Raw genomic sequence first — 23,622 nt, forward strand, 5'->3', positions numbered from 1 at the left:
TGTGGTCAGTTCTAATGGAGCTGTGCTATACACATGAGATTTTGATGGCAGTGGGAGTAAAATTCTCCCAATTTTTTTCTTTTTTTTTTTTTTTTCAGACGGAGGTTCCGCTCTTGTTACCCAGCCTGGAGTCCAATGGCGCGATCTAGGCTCTCTGCAACCTCCGCCTCCCGGGTTCAAGCGATTCCCCTGCCTCAGCCTCCCGAGCAGCTGGGACTACGGGCATGTGCCACCACGCCCGGCTAAGTTTGTATTTTTAGTACAGACGGGGTTTCTCCATGTTGGTCAGGCTGGTCTCCAACTCCCGACCTCCGGTGATCTGCCCAGCTGCCGCCTCCCAAAGTGTTGCTTGCGATTACAGGCTTGAGCCACCGCTCACCCAGGCTTTTTTTCTTTTTTCTTTTTTTTTTTTTTTGAGAGACAAACTCTTGCTCTGTCGCCCAGGCTGGAGTGCAGTGGCGCGATGTCGGCTCACTGCAGCCTCTACCTCCCGGGTTCCAGCGATTCTCCTGCCTCGGCCTCCTGGGTAGCTGGGATTACAGGCGTAGGCCACCACGCCCGGCTAATTTTTGTATTTTTAGGGGGTTTCGCCATGTCGGCCAGGCTGGTCTGGAGCTCCTGACCTCAGGCGATCCGCCCGCCTCGGCCTCCCAAAGCGCTGCGATTACAGGCGTAAGCCACCGCGCCGGGCTCTTTCATCCTGTCTTTATTTTCTGAGATAGAGTCTCGCTCGGACGCTCAGGTTGGACTGCAATGGCGTGATCTCGGCTCGCTGAAACTTCCGCCTCCCGGGTTCAAGCGATTCTCCTGTCTCAGCCTCCCGAGTAGCTGGGATTATTGACGCGCAGCACCACGCCCGGCTAATTTTTGTGGTTTTTGTATCTTCTGTCTTCTGCTCTTTAGTACCGCATAGAGCCGCAGAAGACTAGTGAGTCGAACAAACAGCCCCTCTTGCAGCAGTTGTTGATCACGGGGCTGCCCCCGGTACTCATCCTGTGTCTCTCGTCCAAATCCCCGCTCCTCCTCAGCTATCACCTCTGCCGATGCTGGTGGTTTCCCTGGGTACCGGGAACCAAACTCTCATTCCCCAGGGGCCTAAGCCCCCCGTGGCCAGGCCCTTCTCAAGTCAGGGTTCCTGCACATTCACAGTTACGGGTGGCCCTGGGAGTAACACCTGGCACCCAAACAGATCACCAGAGTCCACACATAGTCCACCTGCCCTCCCTGCGTAAGATCAGCTCTCCCTCCTCCCGACGATAGATCAGGGTCAATGATCCCTGCCAAGATGGCGACTGCTCCAGCCTGCTGGTCCAACCTGTCCAGCCACAGCTGTTGCTCGAAGGCTTCAAGTTCAATGGGACCCTCTCCCGCTTTCTACAAACTGGTTCCTTTATTTTTATGTTTATTTATTTGGGACGGGGTCTGGCTCTGTCACCCAGGCTGGAGTGCAGTGGTGCAATCACTGCTCACTGCAGCATCCACCTCCCAGCGTCCACCCATCCTCCTGGCCTCAGCCTCTGGAACAGCTGGGGTACAGATACGCCCCAGCCCGAACAGGTTTTCACTAGGTTGCCTGGGCTCTTTCTTTCTTTGTCTGTGTTGGTTGGTTGGTTGGTTTTTGTTTGTTTGTTTCGAGACGGGGCTCCGGCTCTGCCGCCGGGGCTGCAGGGCAATGGCGCGATCTCACCTCACTGCGGCCTTCTGGGCTCAAGCGATCCTCCCACTGTGCCCGGCCTGAAGACAGCCTTTAGAGAAAGAAGCAGGGGGAGTTCTTCCGAGGACAGACAAGATTTCTGGAGTTTGGAAAGGGTGAGAGACTGGGTCAGCGAAAGGAACATTCCGATCTTTATGTTGGGATGCAACGTATAGATACAGGGATGAGACCCAAAAGAGCCGGCAGAGATTTGTCATCGTGGTCGCAAGGCAACTGCCGGTGGCTGATCCCGTAAAGGATACACATACCTAGAGCGGAGCCTAAAGATGCATCAAGCATGACGGGTGGAGCCACGATGCTTGGACTCGAGCTCTGCTCCTGTGCGTTCCGTGATAAATGGCTTATACTACCTGCACCTCAGTTTTTCCCGGGCAAAAAAGGAAGCTTGCTGCCGGTGCGTTGGCACCTGCCTTGAAGTGCCAGCTACTCAGCGGGCTGAAGAGGAAGAAGTGCCTACTAGGAAGACACGTGGACACGTATGTTTACTGCAGCACTATTTACAATAGCAAAGACTTGGAACCAACTCGAATGCCCATGAATGATAGGCTGGATAAAGAAAGTGTGGCACGTATACACCATGGAATTACTAGGCAGCCATAAAAAAGGATGAGTTCATGTCCTCTGCGGGAACGTGGATGAAGCTGGAAGGCCTCATTCTCAGCAAACTCACACAGAAAGCGAAAACCAAACACCGCATGTTCTCGCTCCTAAGTGGGAGTTGAACAGTGAGAACACATGGGACACAGGGAGGGGAACATCACACGCCGGGCCCTGACGGGGCGTGGGGGGCAAGGGGAGAGAGAGCATTAGGCCAAATAGCCAACGCACGCGGGGCTTCAAACCTAGACGACTGGTGGCTAGGTGCAGCAAAGCACCGTGGCACACGTGTACCTATGTTCCAAACCTGCACGTCCTGCACATGTACCCCAGAACTTGGGAGGGGGTGGGGGAAACCAAAAGAGCCGGGGAGAGGCGGGGCGGGAGAGAGAGAGAGAGAGAGAGAGAGAGACAGAGAGACAGAGAGACAGAGAGAGAGAGAGAGAGAGAGAGAGATAGACAGACAGACAGACAGAGACAGACAGACAGACAGACAGATAGAGAGATAGAGAGAGGAGAAGGAAGTTCAATTCCGGGTGGATCCCATTCCTTTTAAAGGTCGCCACCCACTCGACTGCCAAGCCGAGATCCTAAGGACCTCCCCAAAGGAGTAGGTCGTGGCCTTCCCGAAGCGCAGTAGTCACGGTGGAAACGGAAGCGTGCCGCATAAGCCTACCGTCTACCGCCCGCAGATCAGGAACCTCGCGGTACTTCAGGGAAACAGTTAAGTCGAGCCGGCGCGTCACAGGCACTCGGCGTGCAAGCCGCCCCGCAGGTGCTACCGTCTCTTACCTCCCTCTACTTTTAGGAGACGCGTTGTATCCCCGGAGGGGGTGCACCGTTCCTGGAGGTACTGCAATACCAGGTCGATGCGTGGAGTGGACGGAGCAAGCTCCTATTCCATCTCCCTGCTCCAAAAATCCATTTAATATATTGTCCTCGGATAGAGGACGTGTCAGATATTAAACTGATAAGAACAGATACTACACTTGATCTTAGCCAAAAGGCCGAGAAGCGATGCGGTCGCCTTCGCGCCCGCCGTCACCGTCCCACTCTCATCCACATTCAAGTCGCGGTGAGAGCCCCAGCCTCGCTCCTTGCCCCATTCCCTCTGTCTCGTCCACAGCGCTATTGACGCCCTTACACTCTCGGGCTGATTTCTCATTCTCCGCCTTTGAAAAGGGAAATCTTACACCCGTGCTTCTTCCGGCGTTCCCGGGCTTTCATTTCGAATTTGCATGCCCCGCCCTTTCACAGAGGGCGTGGCCTCCGCCGTTGACTCCGCCCCCGGGGCCGCCTCTGCCTGGGGGAGCCGGGGCTCCGCTGGGGGCGACTTCCTTGTTCGTACGGAGCCAGCGGAAAGACAGAACCGGAAGGGACTGGGGGCGAAGGCGACGGGGGTCTGTGGAAGAGACCTGTCGGCGGAGAGCGGTCCACGTTTTCCTGGAGAAAGACGAGGCCCCAGGGCAGGAGCGCGGGCTGCGCTGGGCCTTTACTTCGCCGCCCGCGGGCGGGGAGACCGGCCCCGTACCCGAGGGGACGAGGGGCCCATGCCCAGTCAGGGAAGCCGAAGGCCTGGAGGGGCTTCCGGGAGCAGGGGCTGGAGTTCCTCTGCCAGGCAGGAGGCTGGCACCAGACACCCGGCAGAGGGAGGCGGCGAGGGCCCAGCAAGGATTCTCCCCAGCCCCTGTGCCTGCGTCTCCTGCGGCTTCTGTGCGCGGACCGTGTCCTGTGCTGTGTAGGGAAAGCTGCCTCTCTGCTCGGGACGTGGATTCCTTTCCCCTCCTCCTCGCCTGGCTACCTCTGACGCAGGTCGTCAGGACTCCGCTTGGGTGTCACCCGTCCAGGAAGCCTCCCTTAGTCAAGGGCCCTCGGCACCCGCCCCGTATGTGACTAGCAGCCCTCCTGTGTATTTCATCGCGCCCCCGTTGTTTATATCAGCTATTCCACTCACCACCCTTCTGGGCAACCCTTTATCTCCCGCTCTGAGATCCCATCGCTGAGGGCTGGGACCCCTCCTCAGTGCTTATCCCTGTTTCCCCGCGCGAGTCTGGCGCCTGGCGTGTGGAAGGCGCTCAGTAAACGTTTGTGGAGCGAAGAAACGACGCAAAGGTGATGAGCACGACAGACCGTGATGAGCACGACGCAGTTAGGAGGCTGTTGGCCCGGCGCGGGGGAAAAGGGGGAAGGTCGGGCTCGGGGTGGCAGGACCCCAGAGGGCAGGGGTGACTGCCGGGGTGCTCTTGGGGCAAGGTGGGCGTCAAGGCCCCCAGCAAGGTTGGGATAAAGTTTCTCTCCGAGGCACAGACTGCCGCCTGCGGGCTCAGCATTTACCTCTCCCTTCCTCCTTCCTAACGCAACGTCAGCGGAGGGCTGAGGGCTTTACTACGCATTACCTGGAAAACTTATTTCACTCCACGGCCCTAAGAGGTGGGCCTTATTATTAGCCACGGCCAGGGTTAGGGTGAGGCCACCGCTCCAGGGCAGAATTTCAGGGGGCGCCCACCCCCCCCCCGCCCTAAATCATTCAGCAATCAACATAAATTATAGTTCAACGCAATATATCTTATCTTGTGGGCCGCAAGCCACCCAGGTGCCCAGGCAAGAGCCTGAAGGCACAAGCTGTTCCAGTATAGTAAAGAAAATAATTAGAATAAGAAAAGTTTTACTAGAGATAGGAAACGGATAGGATTATATCTGACTATTATTAATCATTAGTTTGTAGCATTACTCTTTGTTCTATTACCATAATAATCTCTGTTCTATTATGATTACCTTGGGGGAAACCAGGCCACACAGAGTTAGGAGCTGAAGGGCCACAGTGAGAGGTGACCAGAAGACAAGAGCGTGAGCCCTCATTCACGCCCAGAGAAGGGCCGCTGGAGGGCTCCTTGGCCTAGCGGTAATGCCAGTGCCTGGGAAGGCCCTGGTTACTTAGCAGGCCTTGGTCTAGCGGTGGCCCCAGTGCCTGGGAAGGCACCCGTTACTTAGCAGACCGAGAAAGGGAATCTCCCTCTCTCCAGGGGAGACAGAGAACGCTCTGCTCCACCACCTCTTGTGGGAGGTCTGACATTAGCCAGGCCGGCCCGCAGTCATCCGGAGGCTTCAACGTCTCCCTGTGATGCTGTGCTTCAGTGGTCACGCTCCTTGTTCACTTTCATGTTCCGCCTGTACACCTGGCTCCTCCTTTTAAGTCCTTAGAAGACAGCAGTAGCAGAATTAGTAGAAGTACCACAGTCTTCGATCTTTCTGATAAGTGCATGGAAGAAACGCTGACGTTTGCTGTCCTCCCTCTCCACCTCGGCTACCACAAAGGGAAAGGCCCCCTGTCCAGTGGACACGTGACTCGCGTGACCTATCGATCATTGGAGATGACTGGCACTCCTTACCCTGCCCCCTTGCCTTGACTACAATAAATAGCAGCGCCTCCAGGCATTCGGGGCCACTACCTGTCTGCCTCCACGCTTTGGTGGCAGTGGTCCCCCGGGCCCAGCTGTCTTTCTTCCTATCTCTTTGTCTTCTGTCTTTATCTCTACGATCTCTCGTCTCCGCGCACACACACGAAGAGAAAACCCACAGACCCGGTAGGGGTGGACCCTACATTATCTCAGCTACAAGGTAATCAAGATATTCATGTGGACTACTGAGTCTTTCGGTGCCCCCTTGCTGTTTTATTTTTGTCCTGCGGCCGAGTGTTTCCCTCACTTCACGCCAACCCAATCTCCGCCGCCCTGTCTTGTCATCCCCATTCTACAGCCCAGCACGGTGTAGTATGGCAGCCGCTAGCCACAGGTATCTAGGGAGCCCTGGAAATGTGGTCAGTTCTAATGGAGCTGTGCTATACACATGAGATTTTGATGGCAGTGGGAGTAAAATTCTCCCAATTTTTTTCTTTTTTTTTTTTTTTTCAGACGGAGGTTCCGCTCTTGTTACCCAGCCTGGAGTCCAATGGCGCGATCTAGGCTCTCTGCAACCTCCGCCTCCCGGGTTCAAGCGATTCCCCTGCCTCAGCCTCCCGAGCAGCTGGGACTACGGGCATGTGCCACCACGCCCGGCTAAGTTTGTATTTTTAGTACAGACGGGGTTTCTCCATGTTGGTCAGGCTGGTCTCCAACTCCCGACCTCCGGTGATCTGCCCAGCTGCCGCCTCCCAAAGTGTTGCTTGCGATTACAGGCTTGAGCCACCGCTCACCCAGGCTTTTTTTCTTTTTTCTTTTTTTTTTTTTTTGAGAGACAAACTCTTGCTCTGTCGCCCAGGCTGGAGTGCAGTGGCGCGATGTCGGCTCACTGCAGCCTCTACCTCCCGGGTTCCAGCGATTCTCCTGCCTCGGCCTCCTGGGTAGCTGGGATTACAGGCGTAGGCCACCACGCCCGGCTAATTTTTGTATTTTTAGGGGGTTTCGCCATGTCGGCCAGGCTGGTCTGGAGCTCCTGACCTCAGGCGATCCGCCCGCCTCGGCCTCCCAAAGCGCTGCGATTACAGGCGTAAGCCACCGCGCCGGGCTCTTTCATCCTGTCTTTATTTTCTGAGATAGAGTCTCGCTCGGACGCTCAGGTTGGACTGCAATGGCGTGATCTCGGCTCGCTGAAACTTCCGCCTCCCGGGTTCAAGCGATTCTCCTGTCTCAGCCTCCCGAGTAGCTGGGATTATTGACGCGCAGCACCACGCCCGGCTAATTTTTGTGGTTTTTGTATCTTCTGTCTTCTGCTCTTTAGTACCGCATAGAGCCGCAGAAGACTAGTGAGTCGAACAAACAGCCCCTCTTGCAGCAGTTGTTGATCACGGGGCTGCCCCCGGTACTCATCCTGTGTCTCTCGTCCAAATCCCCGCTCCTCCTCAGCTATCACCTCTGCCGATGCTGGTGGTTTCCCTGGGTACCGGGAACCAAACTCTCATTCCCCAGGGGCCTAAGCCCCCCGTGGCCAGGCCCTTCTCAAGTCAGGGTTCCTGCACATTCACAGTTACGGGTGGCCCTGGGAGTAACACCTGGCACCCAAACAGATCACCAGAGTCCACACATAGTCCACCTGCCCTCCCTGCGTAAGATCAGCTCTCCCTCCTCCCGACGATAGATCAGGGTCAATGATCCCTGCCAAGATGGCGACTGCTCCAGCCTGCTGGTCCAACCTGTCCAGCCACAGCTGTTGCTCGAAGGCTTCAAGTTCAATGGGACCCTCTCCCGCTTTCTACAAACTGGTTCCTTTATTTTTATGTTTATTTATTTGGGACGGGGTCTGGCTCTGTCACCCAGGCTGGAGTGCAGTGGTGCAATCACTGCTCACTGCAGCATCCACCTCCCAGCGTCCACCCATCCTCCTGGCCTCAGCCTCTGGAACAGCTGGGGTACAGATACGCCCCAGCCCGAACAGGTTTTCACTAGGTTGCCTGGGCTCTTTCTTTCTTTGTCTGTGTTGGTTGGTTGGTTGGTTTTTGTTTGTTTGTTTCGAGACGGGGCTCCGGCTCTGCCGCCGGGGCTGCAGGGCAATGGCGCGATCTCACCTCACTGCGGCCTTCTGGGCTCAAGCGATCCTCCCACTGTGCCCGGCCTGAAGACAGCCTTTAGAGAAAGAAGCAGGGGGAGTTCTTCCGAGGACAGACAAGATTTCTGGAGTTTGGAAAGGGTGAGAGACTGGGTCAGCGAAAGGAACATTCCGATCTTTATGTTGGGATGCAACGTATAGATACAGGGATGAGACCCAAAAGAGCCGGCAGAGATTTGTCATCGTGGTCGCAAGGCAACTGCCGGTGGCTGATCCCGTAAAGGATACACATACCTAGAGCGGAGCCTAAAGATGCATCAAGCATGACGGGTGGAGCCACGATGCTTGGACTCGAGCTCTGCTCCTGTGCGTTCCGTGATAAATGGCTTATACTACCTGCACCTCAGTTTTTCCCGGGCAAAAAAGGAAGCTTGCTGCCGGTGCGTTGGCACCTGCCTTGAAGTGCCAGCTACTCAGCGGGCTGAAGAGGAAGAAGTGCCTACTAGGAAGACACGTGGACACGTATGTTTACTGCAGCACTATTTACAATAGCAAAGACTTGGAACCAACTCGAATGCCCATGAATGATAGGCTGGATAAAGAAAGTGTGGCACGTATACACCATGGAATTACTAGGCAGCCATAAAAAAGGATGAGTTCATGTCCTCTGCGGGAACGTGGATGAAGCTGGAAGGCCTCATTCTCAGCAAACTCACACAGAAAGCGAAAACCAAACACCGCATGTTCTCGCTCCTAAGTGGGAGTTGAACAGTGAGAACACATGGGACACAGGGAGGGGAACATCACACGCCGGGCCCTGACGGGGCGTGGGGGGCAAGGGGAGAGAGAGCATTAGGCCAAATAGCCAACGCACGCGGGGCTTCAAACCTAGACGACTGGTGGCTAGGTGCAGCAAAGCACCGTGGCACACGTGTACCTATGTTCCAAACCTGCACGTCCTGCACATGTACCCCAGAACTTGGGAGGGGGTGGGGGAAACCAAAAGAGCCGGGGAGAGGCGGGGCGGGAGAGAGAGAGAGAGAGAGAGAGAGAGACAGAGAGACAGAGAGACAGAGAGAGAGAGAGAGAGAGAGAGAGATAGACAGACAGACAGACAGAGACAGACAGACAGACAGACAGATAGAGAGATAGAGAGAGGAGAAGGAAGTTCAATTCCGGGTGGATCCCATTCCTTTTAAAGGTCGCCACCCACTCGACTGCCAAGCCGAGATCCTAAGGACCTCCCCAAAGGAGTAGGTCGTGGCCTTCCCGAAGCGCAGTAGTCACGGTGGAAACGGAAGCGTGCCGCATAAGCCTACCGTCTACCGCCCGCAGATCAGGAACCTCGCGGTACTTCAGGGAAACAGTTAAGTCGAGCCGGCGCGTCACAGGCACTCGGCGTGCAAGCCGCCCCGCAGGTGCTACCGTCTCTTACCTCCCTCTACTTTTAGGAGACGCGTTGTATCCCCGGAGGGGGTGCACCGTTCCTGGAGGTACTGCAATACCAGGTCGATGCGTGGAGTGGACGGAGCAAGCTCCTATTCCATCTCCCTGCTCCAAAAATCCATTTAATATATTGTCCTCGGATAGAGGACGTGTCAGATATTAAACTGATAAGAACAGATACTACACTTGATCTTAGCCAAAAGGCCGAGAAGCGATGCGGTCGCCTTCGCGCCCGCCGTCACCGTCCCACTCTCATCCACATTCAAGTCGCGGTGAGAGCCCCAGCCTCGCTCCTTGCCCCATTCCCTCTGTCTCGTCCACAGCGCTATTGACGCCCTTACACTCTCGGGCTGATTTCTCATTCTCCGCCTTTGAAAAGGGAAATCTTACACCCGTGCTTCTTCCGGCGTTCCCGGGCTTTCATTTCGAATTTGCATGCCCCGCCCTTTCACAGAGGGCGTGGCCTCCGCCGTTGACTCCGCCCCCGGGGCCGCCTCTGCCTGGGGGAGCCGGGGCTCCGCTGGGGGCGACTTCCTTGTTCGTACGGAGCCAGCGGAAAGACAGAACCGGAAGGGACTGGGGGCGAAGGCGACGGGGGTCTGTGGAAGAGACCTGTCGGCGGAGAGCGGTCCACGTTTTCCTGGAGAAAGACGAGGCCCCAGGGCAGGAGCGCGGGCTGCGCTGGGCCTTTACTTCGCCGCCCGCGGGCGGGGAGACCGGCCCCGTACCCGAGGGGACGAGGGGCCCATGCCCAGTCAGGGAAGCCGAAGGCCTGGAGGGGCTTCCGGGAGCAGGGGCTGGAGTTCCTCTGCCAGGCAGGAGGCTGGCACCAGACACCCGGCAGAGGGAGGCGGCGAGGGCCCAGCAAGGATTCTCCCCAGCCCCTGTGCCTGCGTCTCCTGCGGCTTCTGTGCGCGGACCGTGTCCTGTGCTGTGTAGGGAAAGCTGCCTCTCTGCTCGGGACGTGGATTCCTTTCCCCTCCTCCTCGCCTGGCTACCTCTGACGCAGGTCGTCAGGACTCCGCTTGGGTGTCACCCGTCCAGGAAGCCTCCCTTAGTCAAGGGCCCTCGGCACCCGCCCCGTATGTGACTAGCAGCCCTCCTGTGTATTTCATCGCGCCCCCGTTGTTTATATCAGCTATTCCACTCACCACCCTTCTGGGCAACCCTTTATCTCCCGCTCTGAGATCCCATCGCTGAGGGCTGGGACCCCTCCTCAGTGCTTATCCCTGTTTCCCCGCGCGAGTCTGGCGCCTGGCGTGTGGAAGGCGCTCAGTAAACGTTTGTGGAGCGAAGAAACGACGCAAAGGTGATGAGCACGACAGACCGTGATGAGCACGACGCAGTTAGGAGGCTGTTGGCCCGGCGCGGGGGAAAAGGGGGAAGGTCGGGCTCGGGGTGGCAGGACCCCAGAGGGCAGGGGTGACTGCCGGGGTGCTCTTGGGGCAAGGTGGGCGTCAAGGCCCCCAGCAAGGTTGGGATAAAGTTTCTCTCCGAGGCACAGACTGCCGCCTGCGGGCTCAGCATTTACCTCTCCCTTCCTCCTTCCTAACGCAACGTCAGCGGAGGGCTGAGGGCTTTACTACGCATTACCTGGAAAACTTATTTCACTCCACGGCCCTAAGAGGTGGGCCTTATTATTAGCCACGGCCAGGGTTAGGGTGAGGCCACCGCTCCAGGGCAGAATTTCAGGGGGCGCCCACCCCCCCCCCGCCCTAAATCATTCAGCAATCAACATAAATTATAGTTCAACGCAATATATCTTATCTTGTGGGCCGCAAGCCACCCAGGTGCCCAGGCAAGAGCCTGAAGGCACAAGCTGTTCCAGTATAGTAAAGAAAATAATTAGAATAAGAAAAGTTTTACTAGAGATAGGAAACGGATAGGATTATATCTGACTATTATTAATCATTAGTTTGTAGCATTACTCTTTGTTCTATTACCATAATAATCTCTGTTCTATTATGATTACCTTGGGGGAAACCAGGCCACACAGAGTTAGGAGCTGAAGGGCCACAGTGAGAGGTGACCAGAAGACAAGAGCGTGAGCCCTCATTCACGCCCAGAGAAGGGCCGCTGGAGGGCTCCTTGGCCTAGCGGTAATGCCAGTGCCTGGGAAGGCCCTGGTTACTTAGCAGGCCTTGGTCTAGCGGTGGCCCCAGTGCCTGGGAAGGCACCCGTTACTTAGCAGACCGAGAAAGGGAATCTCCCTCTCTCCAGGGGAGACAGAGAACGCTCTGCTCCACCACCTCTTGTGGGAGGTCTGACATTAGCCAGGCCGGCCCGCAGTCATCCGGAGGCTTCAACGTCTCCCTGTGATGCTGTGCTTCAGTGGTCACGCTCCTTGTTCACTTTCATGTTCCGCCTGTACACCTGGCTCCTCCTTTTAAGTCCTTAGAAGACAGCAGTAGCAGAATTAGTAGAAGTACCACAGTCTTCGATCTTTCTGATAAGTGCATGGAAGAAACGCTGACGTTTGCTGTCCTCCCTCTCCACCTCGGCTACCACAAAGGGAAAGGCCCCCTGTCCAGTGGACACGTGACTCGCGTGACCTATCGATCATTGGAGATGACTGGCACTCCTTACCCTGCCCCCTTGCCTTGACTACAATAAATAGCAGCGCCTCCAGGCATTCGGGGCCACTACCTGTCTGCCTCCACGCTTTGGTGGCAGTGGTCCCCCGGGCCCAGCTGTCTTTCTTCCTATCTCTTTGTCTTCTGTCTTTATCTCTACGATCTCTCGTCTCCGCGCACACACACGAAGAGAAAACCCACAGACCCGGTAGGGGTGGACCCTACATTATCTCAGCTACAAGGTAATCAAGATATTCATGTGGACTACTGAGTCTTTCGGTGCCCCCTTGCTGTTTTATTTTTGTCCTGCGGCCGAGTGTTTCCCTCACTTCACGCCAACCCAATCTCCGCCGCCCTGTCTTGTCATCCCCATTCTACAGCCCAGCACGGTGTAGTATGGCAGCCGCTAGCCACAGGTATCTAGGGAGCCCTGGAAATGTGGTCAGTTCTAATGGAGCTGTGCTATACACATGAGATTTTGATGGCAGTGGGAGTAAAATTCTCCCAATTTTTTTCTTTTTTTTTTTTTTTTCAGACGGAGGTTCCGCTCTTGTTACCCAGCCTGGAGTCCAATGGCGCGATCTAGGCTCTCTGCAACCTCCGCCTCCCGGGTTCAAGCGATTCCCCTGCCTCAGCCTCCCGAGCAGCTGGGACTACGGGCATGTGCCACCACGCCCGGCTAAGTTTGTATTTTTAGTACAGACGGGGTTTCTCCATGTTGGTCAGGCTGGTCTCCAACTCCCGACCTCCGGTGATCTGCCCAGCTGCCGCCTCCCAAAGTGTTGCTTGCGATTACAGGCTTGAGCCACCGCTCACCCAGGCTTTTTTTCTTTTTTCTTTTTTTTTTTTTTTGAGAGACAAACTCTTGCTCTGTCGCCCAGGCTGGAGTGCAGTGGCGCGATGTCGGCTCACTGCAGCCTCTACCTCCCGGGTTCCAGCGATTCTCCTGCCTCGGCCTCCTGGGTAGCTGGGATTACAGGCGTAGGCCACCACGCCCGGCTAATTTTTGTATTTTTAGGGGGTTTCGCCATGTCGGCCAGGCTGGTCTGGAGCTCCTGACCTCAGGCGATCCGCCCGCCTCGGCCTCCCAAAGCGCTGCGATTACAGGCGTAAGCCACCGCGCCGGGCTCTTTCATCCTGTCTTTATTTTCTGAGATAGAGTCTCGCTCGGACGCTCAGGTTGGACTGCAATGGCGTGATCTCGGCTCGCTGAAACTTCCGCCTCCCGGGTTCAAGCGATTCTCCTGTCTCAGCCTCCCGAGTAGCTGGGATTATTGACGCGCAGCACCACGCCCGGCTAATTTTTGTGGTTTTTGTATCTTCTGTCTTCTGCTCTTTAGTACCGCATAGAGCCGCAGAAGACTAGTGAGTCGAACAAACAGCCCCTCTTGCAGCAGTTGTTGATCACGGGGCTGCCCCCGGTACTCATCCTGTGTCTCTCGTCCAAATCCCCGCTCCTCCTCAGCTATCACCTCTGCCGATGCTGGTGGTTTCCCTGGGTACCGGGAACCAAACTCTCATTCCCCAGGGGCCTAAGCCCCCCGTGGCCAGGCCCTTCTCAAGTCAGGGTTCCTGCACATTCACAGTTACGGGTGGCCCTGGGAGTAACACCTGGCACCCAAACAGATCACCAGAGTCCACACATAGTCCACCTGCCCTCCCTGCGTAAGATCAGCTCTCCCTCCTCCCGACGATAGATCAGGGTCAATGATCCCTGCCAAGATGGCGACTGCTCCAGCCTGCTGGTCCAACCTGTCCAGCCACAGCTGTTGCTCGAAGGCTTCAAGTTCAATGGGACCCTCTCCCGCTTTCTACAAACTGGTTCCTTTATTTTTATGTTTATTTATTTGGGACGGGGTCTGGCTCTGTCACCCAGGCTGGAGTGCAGTGGTGCAATCACTGCTCACTGCAGCATCCACCTCCCAGCGTCCACCCATCCTCCTGGCCTCAGCCTCTGGAACAGCTGGGGTACAGATACGCCCCAGCCCGAACAGGTTTTCACTAGGTTGCCTGGGCTCTTTCTTTCTTTGTCTGTGTTGGTTGGTTGGTTGGTTTTTGTTTGTTTGTTTCGAGACGGGGCTCCGGCTCTGCCGCCGGGGCTGCAGGGCAATGGCGCGATCTCACCTCACTGCGGCCTTCTGGGCTCAAGCGATCCTCCCACTGTGCCCGGCCTGAAGACAGCCTTTAGAGAAAGAAGCAGGGGGAGTTCTTCCGAGGACAGACAAGATTTCTGGAGTTTGGAAAGGGTGAGAGACTGGGTCAGCGAAAGGAACATTCCGATCTTTATGTTGGGATGCAACGTATAGATACAGGGATGAGACCCAAAAGAGCCGGCAGAGATTTGTCATCGTGGTCGCAAGGCAACTGCCGGTGGCTGATCCCGTAAAGGATACACATACCTAGAGCGGAGCCTAAAGATGCATCAAGCATGACGGGTGGAGCCACGATGCTTGGACTCGAGCTCTGCTCCTGTGCGTTCCGTGATAAATGGCTTATACTACCTGCACCTCAGTTTTTCCCGGGCAAAAAAGGAAGCTTGCTGCCGGTGCGTTGGCACCTGCCTTGAAGTGCCAGCTACTCAGCGGGCTGAAGAGGAAGAAGTGCCTACTAGGAAGACACGTGGACACGTATGTTTACTGCAGCACTATTTACAATAGCAAAGACTTGGAACCAACTCGAATGCCCATGAATGATAGGCTGGATAAAGAAAGTGTGGCACGTATACACCATGGAATTACTAGGCAGCCATAAAAAAGGATGAGTTCATGTCCTCTGCGGGAACGTGGATGAAGCTGGAAGGCCTCATTCTCAGCAAACTCACACAGAAAGCGAAAACCAAACACCGCATGTTCTCGCTCCTAAGTGGGAGTTGAACAGTGAGAACACATGGGACACAGGGAGGGGAACATCACACGCCGGGCCCTGACGGGGCGTGGGGGGCAAGGGGAGAGAGAGCATTAGGCCAAATAGCCAACGCACGCGGGGCTTCAAACCTAGACGACTGGTGGCTAGGTGCAGCAAAGCACCGTGGCACACGTGTACCTATGTTCCAAACCTGCACGTCCTGCACATGTACCCCAGAACTTGGGAGGGGGTGGGGGAAACCAAAAGAGCCGGGGAGAGGCGGGGCGGGAGAGAGAGAGAGAGAGAGAGAGAGAGACAGAGAGACAGAGAGACAGAGAGAGAGAGAGAGAGAGAGAGAGATAGACAGACAGACAGACAGAGACAGACAGACAGACAGACAGATAGAGAGATAGAGAGAGGAGAAGGAAGTTCAATTCCGGGTGGATCCCATTCCTTTTAAAGGTCGCCACCCACTCGACTGCCAAGCCGAGATCCTAAGGACCTCCCCAAAGGAGTAGGTCGTGGCCTTCCCGAAGCGCAGTAGTCACGGTGGAAACGGAAGCGTGCCGCATAAGCCTACCGTCTACCGCCCGCAGATCAGGAACCTCGCGGTACTTCAGGGAAACAGTTAAGTCGAGCCGGCGCGTCACAGGCACTCGGCGTGCAAGCCGCCCCGCAGGTGCTACCGTCTCTTACCTCCCTCTACTTTTAGGAGACGCGTTGTATCCCCGGAGGGGGTGCACCGTTCCTGGAGGTACTGCAATACCAGGTCGATGCGTGGAGTGGACGGAGCAAGCTCCTATTCCATCTCCCTGCTCCAAAAATCCATTTAATATATTGTCCTCGGATAGAGGACGTATCAGATATTAAACTGATAAGAACAGATACTACACTTGATCTTAGCCAAAAGGCCGAGAAGCGATGCGGTCGCCTTCGCGCCCGCCGTCACCGTCCCACTCTCATCCACATTCAAGTCGCGGTGAGAGCCCCAGCCTCGCTCCTTGCCCCATTCCCTCTGTCTCGTCCACAGCGCTATTGACGCCCTTACACTCTCGGGCTGATTTCTCATTCTCCGCCTTTGAAAAGGGAAATCTTACACCCGTGCTTCTTCCGGCGTTCCCGGGCTTTCATTTCGAATTTGCATGCCCCGCCCTTTCACAGAGGGCGTGGCCTCCGCCGTTGACTCCGCCCCCGGGGCCGCCTCTGCCTGGGGGAGCCGGGGCTCCGCTGGGGGCGACTTCCTTGTTCGTACGGAGCCAGCGGAAAGACAGAACCGGAAGGGACTGGGGGCGAAGGCGACGGGGGTCTGTGGAAGAGACCTGTCGGCGGAGAGCGGTCCACGTTTTCCTGGAGAAAGACGAGGCCCCAGGGCAGGAGCGCGGGCTGCGCTGGGCCTTTACTTCGCCGCCCGCGGGCGGGGAGACCGGCCCCGTACCCGAGGGGACGAGGGGCCCATGCCCAGTCAGGGAAGCCGAAGGCCTGGAGGGGCTTCCGGGAGCAGGGGCTGGAGTTCCTCTGCCAGGCAGGAGGCTGGCACCAGACACCCGGCAGAGGGAGGCGGCGAGGGCCCAGCAAGGATTCTCCCCAGCCCCTGTGCCTGCGTCTCCTGCGGCTTCTGTGCGCGGACCGTGTCCTGTGCTGTGTAGGGAAAGCTGCCTCTCTGCTCGGGACGTGGATTCCTTTCCCCTCCTCCTCGCCTGGCTACCTCTGACGCAGGTCGTCAGGACTCCGCTTGGGTGTCACCCGTCCAGGAAGCCTCCCTTAGTCAAGGGCCCTCGGCACCCGCCCCGTATGTGACTAGCAGCCCTCCTGTGTATTTCATCGCGCCCCCGTTGTTTATATCAGCTATTCCACTCACCACCCTTCTGGGCAACCCTTTATCTCCCGCTCTGAGATCCCATCGCTGAGGGCTGGGACCCCTCCTCAGTGCTTATCCCTGTTTCCCCGCGCGAGTCTGGCGCCTGGCGTGTGGAAGGCGCTCAGTAAACGTTTGTGGAGCGAAGAAACGACGCAAAGGTGATGAGCACGACAGACCGTGATGAGCACGACGCAGTTAGGAGGCTGTTGGCCCGGCGCGGGGGAAAAGGGGGAAGGTCGGGCTCGGGGTGGCAGGACCCCAGAGGGCAGGGGTGACTGCCAGGGTGCTCTTGGGGCAAGGTGGGCGTCAAGGCCCCCAGCAAGGTTGGGATAAAGTTTCTCTCCGAGGCACAGACTGCCGCCTGCGGGCTCAGCATTTACCTCTCCCTTCCTCCTTCCTAACGCAACGTCAGCGGAGGGCTGAGGGCTTTACTGCGCATTACCTGGAAAACTTATTTCACTCCACGGCCCTAAGAGGTGGGCCTTATTATTAGCCACGGCCAGGGTTAGGGTGAGGCCACCGCTCCAGGGCAGAATTTCAGGGGGCGCCCACCCCCCCCCCCCGCCCTAAATCATTCAGCAATCAACATAAATTATAGTTCAACGCAATATATCTTATCTTGTGGGCCGCAAGCCACCCAGGTGCCCAGGCAAGAGCCTGAAGGCACAAGCTGTTCCAGTATAGTAAAGAAAATAATTAGAATAAGAAAAGTTTTACTAGAGATAGGAAACGGATAGGATTATATCTGACTATTATTAATCATTAGTTTGTAGCATTACTCTTTGTTCTATTACCATAATAATCTCTGTTCTGTTATGATTACCTCGGGGGAAACCAGGCCACACAGAGTTAGGAGCTGAAGGGCCACAGTGAGAGGTGACCAGAAGACAAGAGCGTGAGCCCTCATTCACGCCCAGAGAAGGGCCGCTGGAGGGCTCCTTGGCCTAGCGGTAATGCCAGTGCCTGGGAAGGCCCTGGTTACTTAGCAGGCCTTGGTCTAGCGGTGGCCCCAGTGCCTGGGAAGGCACCCGTTACTTAGCAGACCGAGAAAGGGAATCTCCCTCTCTCCAGGGGAGACAGAGAACGCTCTGCTCCACCACCTCTTGTGGGAGGTCTGACATTAGCCAGGCCGGCCCGCAGTCATCCGGAGGCTTCAACGTCTCCCTGTGATGCTGTGCTTCAGTGGTCACGCTCCTTGTTCACTTTCATGTTCCGCCTGTACACCTGGCTCCTCCTTTTAAGTCCTTAGAAGACAGCAGTAGCAGAATTAGTAGAAGTACCACAGTCTTCGATCTTTCTGATAAGTGCATGGAAGAAACGCTGACGTTTGCTGTCCTCCCTCTCCACCTCGGCTACCACAAAGGGAAAGGCCCCCTGTCCAGTGGACACGTGACTCGCGTGACCTATCGATCATTGGAGATGACTGGCACTCCTTACCCTGCCCCCTTGCCTTGACTACAATAAATAGCAGCGCCTCCAGGCATTCGGGGCCACTACCTGTCTGCCTCCACGCTTTGGTGGCAGTGGTCCCCCGGGCCCAGCTGTCTTTCTTCCTATCTCTTTGTCTTCTGTCTTTATCTCTACGATCTCTCGTCTCCGCGCACACACACGAAGAGAAAACCCACAGACCCGGTAGGGGTGGACCCTACATTATCTCAGCTACAAGGTAATCAAGATATTCATGTGGACTACTGAGTCTTTCGGTGCCCCCTTGCTGTTTTATTTTTGTCCTGCGGCCGAGTGTTTCCCTCACTTCACGCCAACCCAATCTCCGCCGCCCTGTCTTGTCATCCCCATTCTACAGCCCAGCACGGTGTAGTATGGCAGCCGCTAGCCACAGGTATCTAGGGAGCCCTGGAAATGTGGTCAGTTCTAATGGAGCTGTGCTATACACATGAGATTTTGATGGCAGTGGGAGTAAAATTCTCCCAATTTTTTTCTTTTTTTTTTTTTTTTCAGACGGAGGTTCCGCTCTTGTTACCCAGCCTGGAGTCCAATGGCGCGATCTAGGCTCTCTGCAACCTCCGCCTCCCGGGTTCAAGCGATTCCCCTGCCTCAGCCTCCCGAGCAGCTGGGACTACGGGCATGTGCCACCACGCCCGGCTAAGTTTGTATTTTTAGTACAGACGGGGTTTCTCCATGTTGGTCAGGCTGGTCTCCAACTCCCGACCTCCGGTGATCTGCCCAGCTGCCGCCTCCCAAAGTGTTGCTTGCGATTACAGGCTTGAGCCACCGCTCACCCAGGCTTTTTTTCTTTTTTCTTTTTTTTTTTTTTTGAGAGACAAACTCTTGCTCTGTCGCCCAGGCTGGAGTGCAGTGGCGCGATGTCGGCTCACTGCAGCCTCTACCTCCCGGGTTCCAGCGATTCTCCTGCCTCGGCCTCCTGGGTAGCTGGGATTACAGGCGTAGGCCACCACGCCCGGCTAATTTTTGTATTTTTAGGGGGTTTCGCCATGTCGGCCAGGCTGGTCTGGAGCTCCTGACCTCAGGCGATCCGCCCGCCTCGGCCTCCCAAAGCGCTGCGATTACAGGCGTAAGCCACCGCGCCGGGCTCTTTCATCCTGTCTTTATTTTCTGAGATAGAGTCTCGCTCGGACGCTCAGGTTGGACTGCAATGGCGTGATCTCGGCTCGCTGAAACTTCCGCCTCCCGGGTTCAAGCGATTCTCCTGTCTCAGCCTCCCGAGTAGCTGGGATTATTGACGCGCAGCACCACGCCCGGCTAATTTTTGTGGTTTTTGTATCTTCTGTCTTCTGCTCTTTAGTACCGCATAGAGCCGCAGAAGACTAGTGAGTCGAACAAACAGCCCCTCTTGCAGCAGTTGTTGATCACGGGGCTGCCCCCGGTACTCATCCTGTGTCTCTCGTCCAAATCCCCGCTCCTCCTCAGCTATCACCTCTGCCGATGCTGGTGGTTTCCCTGGGTACCGGGAACCAAACTCTCATTCCCCAGGGGCCTAAGCCCCCCGTGGCCAGGCCCTTCTCAAGTCAGGGTTCCTGCACATTCACAGTTACGGGTGGCCCTGGGAGTAACACCTGGCACCCAAACAGATCACCAGAGTCCACACATAGTCCACCTGCCCTCCCTGCGTAAGATCAGCTCTCCCTCCTCCCGACGATAGATCAGGGTCAATGATCCCTGCCAAGATGGCGACTGCTCCAGCCTGCTGGTCCAACCTGTCCAGCCACAGCTGTTGCTCGAAGGCTTCAAGTTCAATGGGACCCTCTCCCGCTTTCTACAAACTGGTTCCTTTATTTTTATGTTTATTTATTTGGGACGGGGTCTGGCTCTGTCACCCAGGCTGGAGTGCAGTGGTGCAATCACTGCTCACTGCAGCATCCACCTCCCAGCGTCCACCCATCCTCCTGGCCTCAGCCTCTGGAACAGCTGGGGTACAGATACGCCCCAGCCCGAACAGGTTTTCACTAGGTTGCCTGGGCTCTTTCTTTCTTTGTCTGTGTTGGTTGGTTGGTTGGTTTTTGTTTGTTTGTTTCGAGACGGGGCTCCGGCTCTGCCGCCGGGGCTGCAGGGCAATGGCGCGATCTCACCTCACTGCGGCCTTCTGGGCTCAAGCGATCCTCCCACTGTGCCCGGCCTGAAGACAGCCTTTAGAGAAAGAAGCAGGGGGAGTTCTTCCGAGGACAGACAAGATTTCTGGAGTTTGGAAAGGGTGAGAGACTGGGTCAGCGAAAGGAACATTCCGATCTTTATGTTGGGATGCAACGTATAGATACAGGGATGAGACCCAAAAGAGCCGGCAGAGATTTGTCATCGTGGTCGCAAGGCAACTGCCGGTGGCTGATCCCGTAAAGGATACACATACCTAGAGCGGAGCCTAAAGATGCATCAAGCATGACGGGTGGAGCCACGATGCTTGGACTCGAGCTCTGCTCCTGTGCGTTCCGTGATAAATGGCTTATACTACCTGCACCTCAGTTTTTCCCGGGCAAAAAAGGAAGCTTGCTGCCGGTGCGTTGGCACCTGCCTTGAAGTGCCAGCTACTCAGCGGGCTGAAGAGGAAGAAGTGCCTACTAGGAAGACACGTGGACACGTATGTTTACTGCAGCACTATTTACAATAGCAAAGACTTGGAACCAACTCGAATGCCCATGAATGATAGGCTGGATAAAGAAAGTGTGGCACGTATACACCATGGAATTACTAGGCAGCCATAAAAAAGGATGAGTTCATGTCCTCTGCGGGAACGTGGATGAAGCTGGAAGGCCTCATTCTCAGCAAACTCACACAGAAAGCGAAAACCAAACACCGCATGTTCTCGCTCCTAAGTGGGAGTTGAACAGTGAGAACACATGGGACACAGGGAGGGGAACATCACACGCCGGGCCCTGACGGGGCGTGGGGGGCAAGGGGAGAGAGAGCATTAGGCCAAATAGCCAACGCACGCGGGGCTTCAAACCTAGACGACTGGTGGCTAGGTGCAGCAAAGCACCGTGGCACACGTGTACCTATGTTCCAAACCTGCACGTCCTGCACATGTACCCCAGAACTTGGGAGGGGGTGGGGGAAACCAAAAGAGCCGGGGAGAGGCGGGGCGGGAGAGAGAGAGAGAGAGAGAGAGAGAGACAGAGAGACAGAGAGACAGAGAGAGAGAGAGAGAGAGAGAGAGATAGACAGACAGACAGACAGAGACAGACAGACAGACAGACAGATAGAGAGATAGAGAGAGGAGAAGGAAGTTCAATTCCGGGTGGATCCCATTCCTTTTAAAGGTCGCCACCCACTCGACTGCCAAGCCGAGATCCTAAGGACCTCCCCAAAGGAGTAGGTCGTGGCCTTCCCGAAGCGCAGTAGTCACGGTGGAAACGGAAGCGTGCCGCATAAGCCTACCGTCTACCGCCCGCAGATCAGGAACCTCGCGGTACTTCAGGGAAACAGTTAAGTCGAGCCGGCGCGTCACAGGCACTCGGCGTGCAAGCCGCCCCGCAGGTGCTACCGTCTCTTACCTCCCTCTACTTTTAGGAGACGCGTTGTATCCCCGGAGGGGGTGCACCGTTCCTGGAGGTACTGCAATACCAGGTCGATGCGTGGAGTGGACGGAGCAAGCTCCTATTCCATCTCCCTGCTCCAAAAATCCATTTAATATATTGTCCTCGGATAGAGGACGTATCAGATATTAAACTGATAAGAACAGATACTACACTTGATCTTAGCCAAAAGGCCGAGAAGCGATGCGGTCGCCTTCGCGCCCGCCGTCACCGTCCCACTCTCATCCACATTCAAGTCGCGGTGAGAGCCCCAGCCTCGCTCCTTGCCCCATTCCCTCTGTCTCGTCCACAGCGCTATTGACGCCCTTACACTCTCGGGCTGATTTCTCATTCTCCGCCTTTGAAAAGGGAAATCTTACACCCGTGCTTCTTCCGGCGTTCCCGGGCTTTCATTTCGAATTTGCATGCCCCGCCCTTTCACAGAGGGCGTGGCCTCCGCCGTTGACTCCGCCCCCGGGGCCGCCTCTGCCTGGGGGAGCCGGGGCTCCGCTGGGGGCGACTTCCTTGTTCGTACGGAGCCAGCGGAAAGACAGAACCGGAAGGGACTGGGGGCGAAGGCGACGGGGGTCTGTGGAAGAGACCTGTCGGCGGAGAGCGGTCCACGTTTTCCTGGAGAAAGACGAGGCCCCAGGGCAGGAGCGCGGGCTGCGCTGGGCCTTTACTTCGCCGCCCGCGGGCGGGGAGACCGGCCCCGTACCCGAGGGGACGAGGGGCCCATGCCCAGTCAGGGAAGCCGAAGGCCTGGAGGGGCTTCCGGGAGCAGGGGCTGGAGTTCCTCTGCCAGGCAGGAGGCTGGCACCAGACACCCGGCAGAGGGAGGCGGCGAGGGCCCAGCAAGGATTCTCCCCAGCCCCTGTGCCTGCGTCTCCTGCGGCTTCTGTGCGCGGACCGTGTCCTGTGCTGTGTAGGGAAAGCTGCCTCTCTGCTCGGGACGTGGATTCCTTTCCCCTCCTCCTCGCCTGGCTACCTCTGACGCAGGTCGTCAGGACTCCGCTTGGGTGTCACCCGTCCAGGAAGCCTCCCTTAGTCAAGGGCCCTCGGCACCCGCCCCGTATGTGACTAGCAGCCCTCCTGTGTATTTCATCGCGCCCCCGTTGTTTATATCAGCTATTCCACTCACCACCCTTCTGGGCAACCCTTTATCTCCCGCTCTGAGATCCCATCGCTGAGGGCTGGGACCCCTCCTCAGTGCTTATCCCTGTTTCCCCGCGCGAGTCTGGCGCCTGGCGTGTGGAAGGCGCTCAGTAAACGTTTGTGGAGCGAAGAAACGACGCAAAGGTGATGAGCACGACAGACCGTGATGAGCACGACGCAGTTAGGAGGCTGTTGGCCCGGCGCGGGGGAAAAGGGGGAAGGTCGGGCTCGGGGTGGCAGGACCCCAGAGGGCAGGGGTGACTGCCAGGGTGCTCTTGGGGCAAGGTGGGCGTCAAGGCCCCCAGCAAGGTTGGGATAAAGTTTCTCTCCGAGGCACAGACTGCCGCCTGCGGGCTCAGCATTTACCTCTCCCTTCCTCCTTCCTAACGCAACGTCAGCGGAGGGCTGAGGGCTTTACTGCGCATTACCTGGAAAACTTATTTCACTCCACGGCCCTAAGAGGTGGGCCTTATTATTAGCCACGGCCAGGGTTAGGGTGAGGCCACCGCTCCAGGGCAGAATTTCAGGGGGCGCCCACCCCCCCCCCCGCCCTAAATCATTCAGCAATCAACATAAATTATAGTTCAACGCAATATATCTTATCTTGTGGGCCGCAAGCCACCCAGGTGCCCAGGCAAGAGCCTGAAGGCACAAGCTGTTCCAGTATAGTAAAGAAAATAATTAGAATAAGAAAAGTTTTACTAGAGATAGGAAACGGATAGGATTATATCTGACTATTATTAATCATTAGTTTGTAGCATTACTCTTTGTTCTATTACCATAATAATCTCTGTTCTGTTATGATTACCTCGGGGGAAACCAGGCCACACAGAGTTAGGAGCTGAAGGGCCACAGTGAGAGGTGACCAGAAGACAAGAGCGTGAGCCCTCATTCACGCCCAGAGAAGGGCCGCTGGAGGGCTCCTTGGCCTAGCGGTAATGCCAGTGCCTGGGAAGGCCCTGGTTACTT

The 23,622-nt window shown here is 56.4% G+C and overlaps 1 long non-coding RNA gene and 4 other non-coding genes across 5 annotated transcripts in view; all 5 read right to left on the reverse strand.

Moving 5' to 3' along the window:
* The window catches only part of LOC134756403 (uncharacterized), an 80,631-nt gene extending 57,490 nt beyond the window's left edge, over nt 1-23,141 (reverse strand). Inside the window, exon 1 of the long non-coding RNA XR_010133806.1 lies at nt 1-23,141. This exon is cut by the window's left edge and continues 27,518 nt beyond it. This is a non-coding gene — a long non-coding RNA (uncharacterized lncRNA).
* LOC129534021 (U2 spliceosomal RNA) lies at nt 3,140-3,330 on the reverse strand. The gene has a single exon (XR_008680436.2). It is a non-coding gene; the product is annotated as a U2 spliceosomal RNA (small nuclear RNA).
* Nucleotides 9,264-9,454, reverse strand: LOC134758635 (U2 spliceosomal RNA). Its single transcript, XR_010134043.1, has one exon. It is a non-coding gene; the product is annotated as a U2 spliceosomal RNA (small nuclear RNA).
* On the reverse strand, nt 15,388-15,578 carry LOC129534002 (U2 spliceosomal RNA). The gene has a single exon (XR_008680415.2). It is a non-coding gene; the product is annotated as a U2 spliceosomal RNA (small nuclear RNA).
* LOC129534022 (U2 spliceosomal RNA) lies at nt 21,514-21,704 on the reverse strand. The gene has a single exon (XR_008680437.2). It is a non-coding gene; the product is annotated as a U2 spliceosomal RNA (small nuclear RNA).
* Nucleotides 23,142-23,622: the final 481 nt, after the last annotated feature.

This window comes from Gorilla gorilla, chromosome 4, assembly GCF_029281585.2.
Source record: "Gorilla gorilla gorilla isolate KB3781 chromosome 4, NHGRI_mGorGor1-v2.1_pri, whole genome shotgun sequence".
NCBI lineage: Eukaryota > Metazoa > Chordata > Mammalia > Primates > Hominidae > Gorilla > Gorilla gorilla.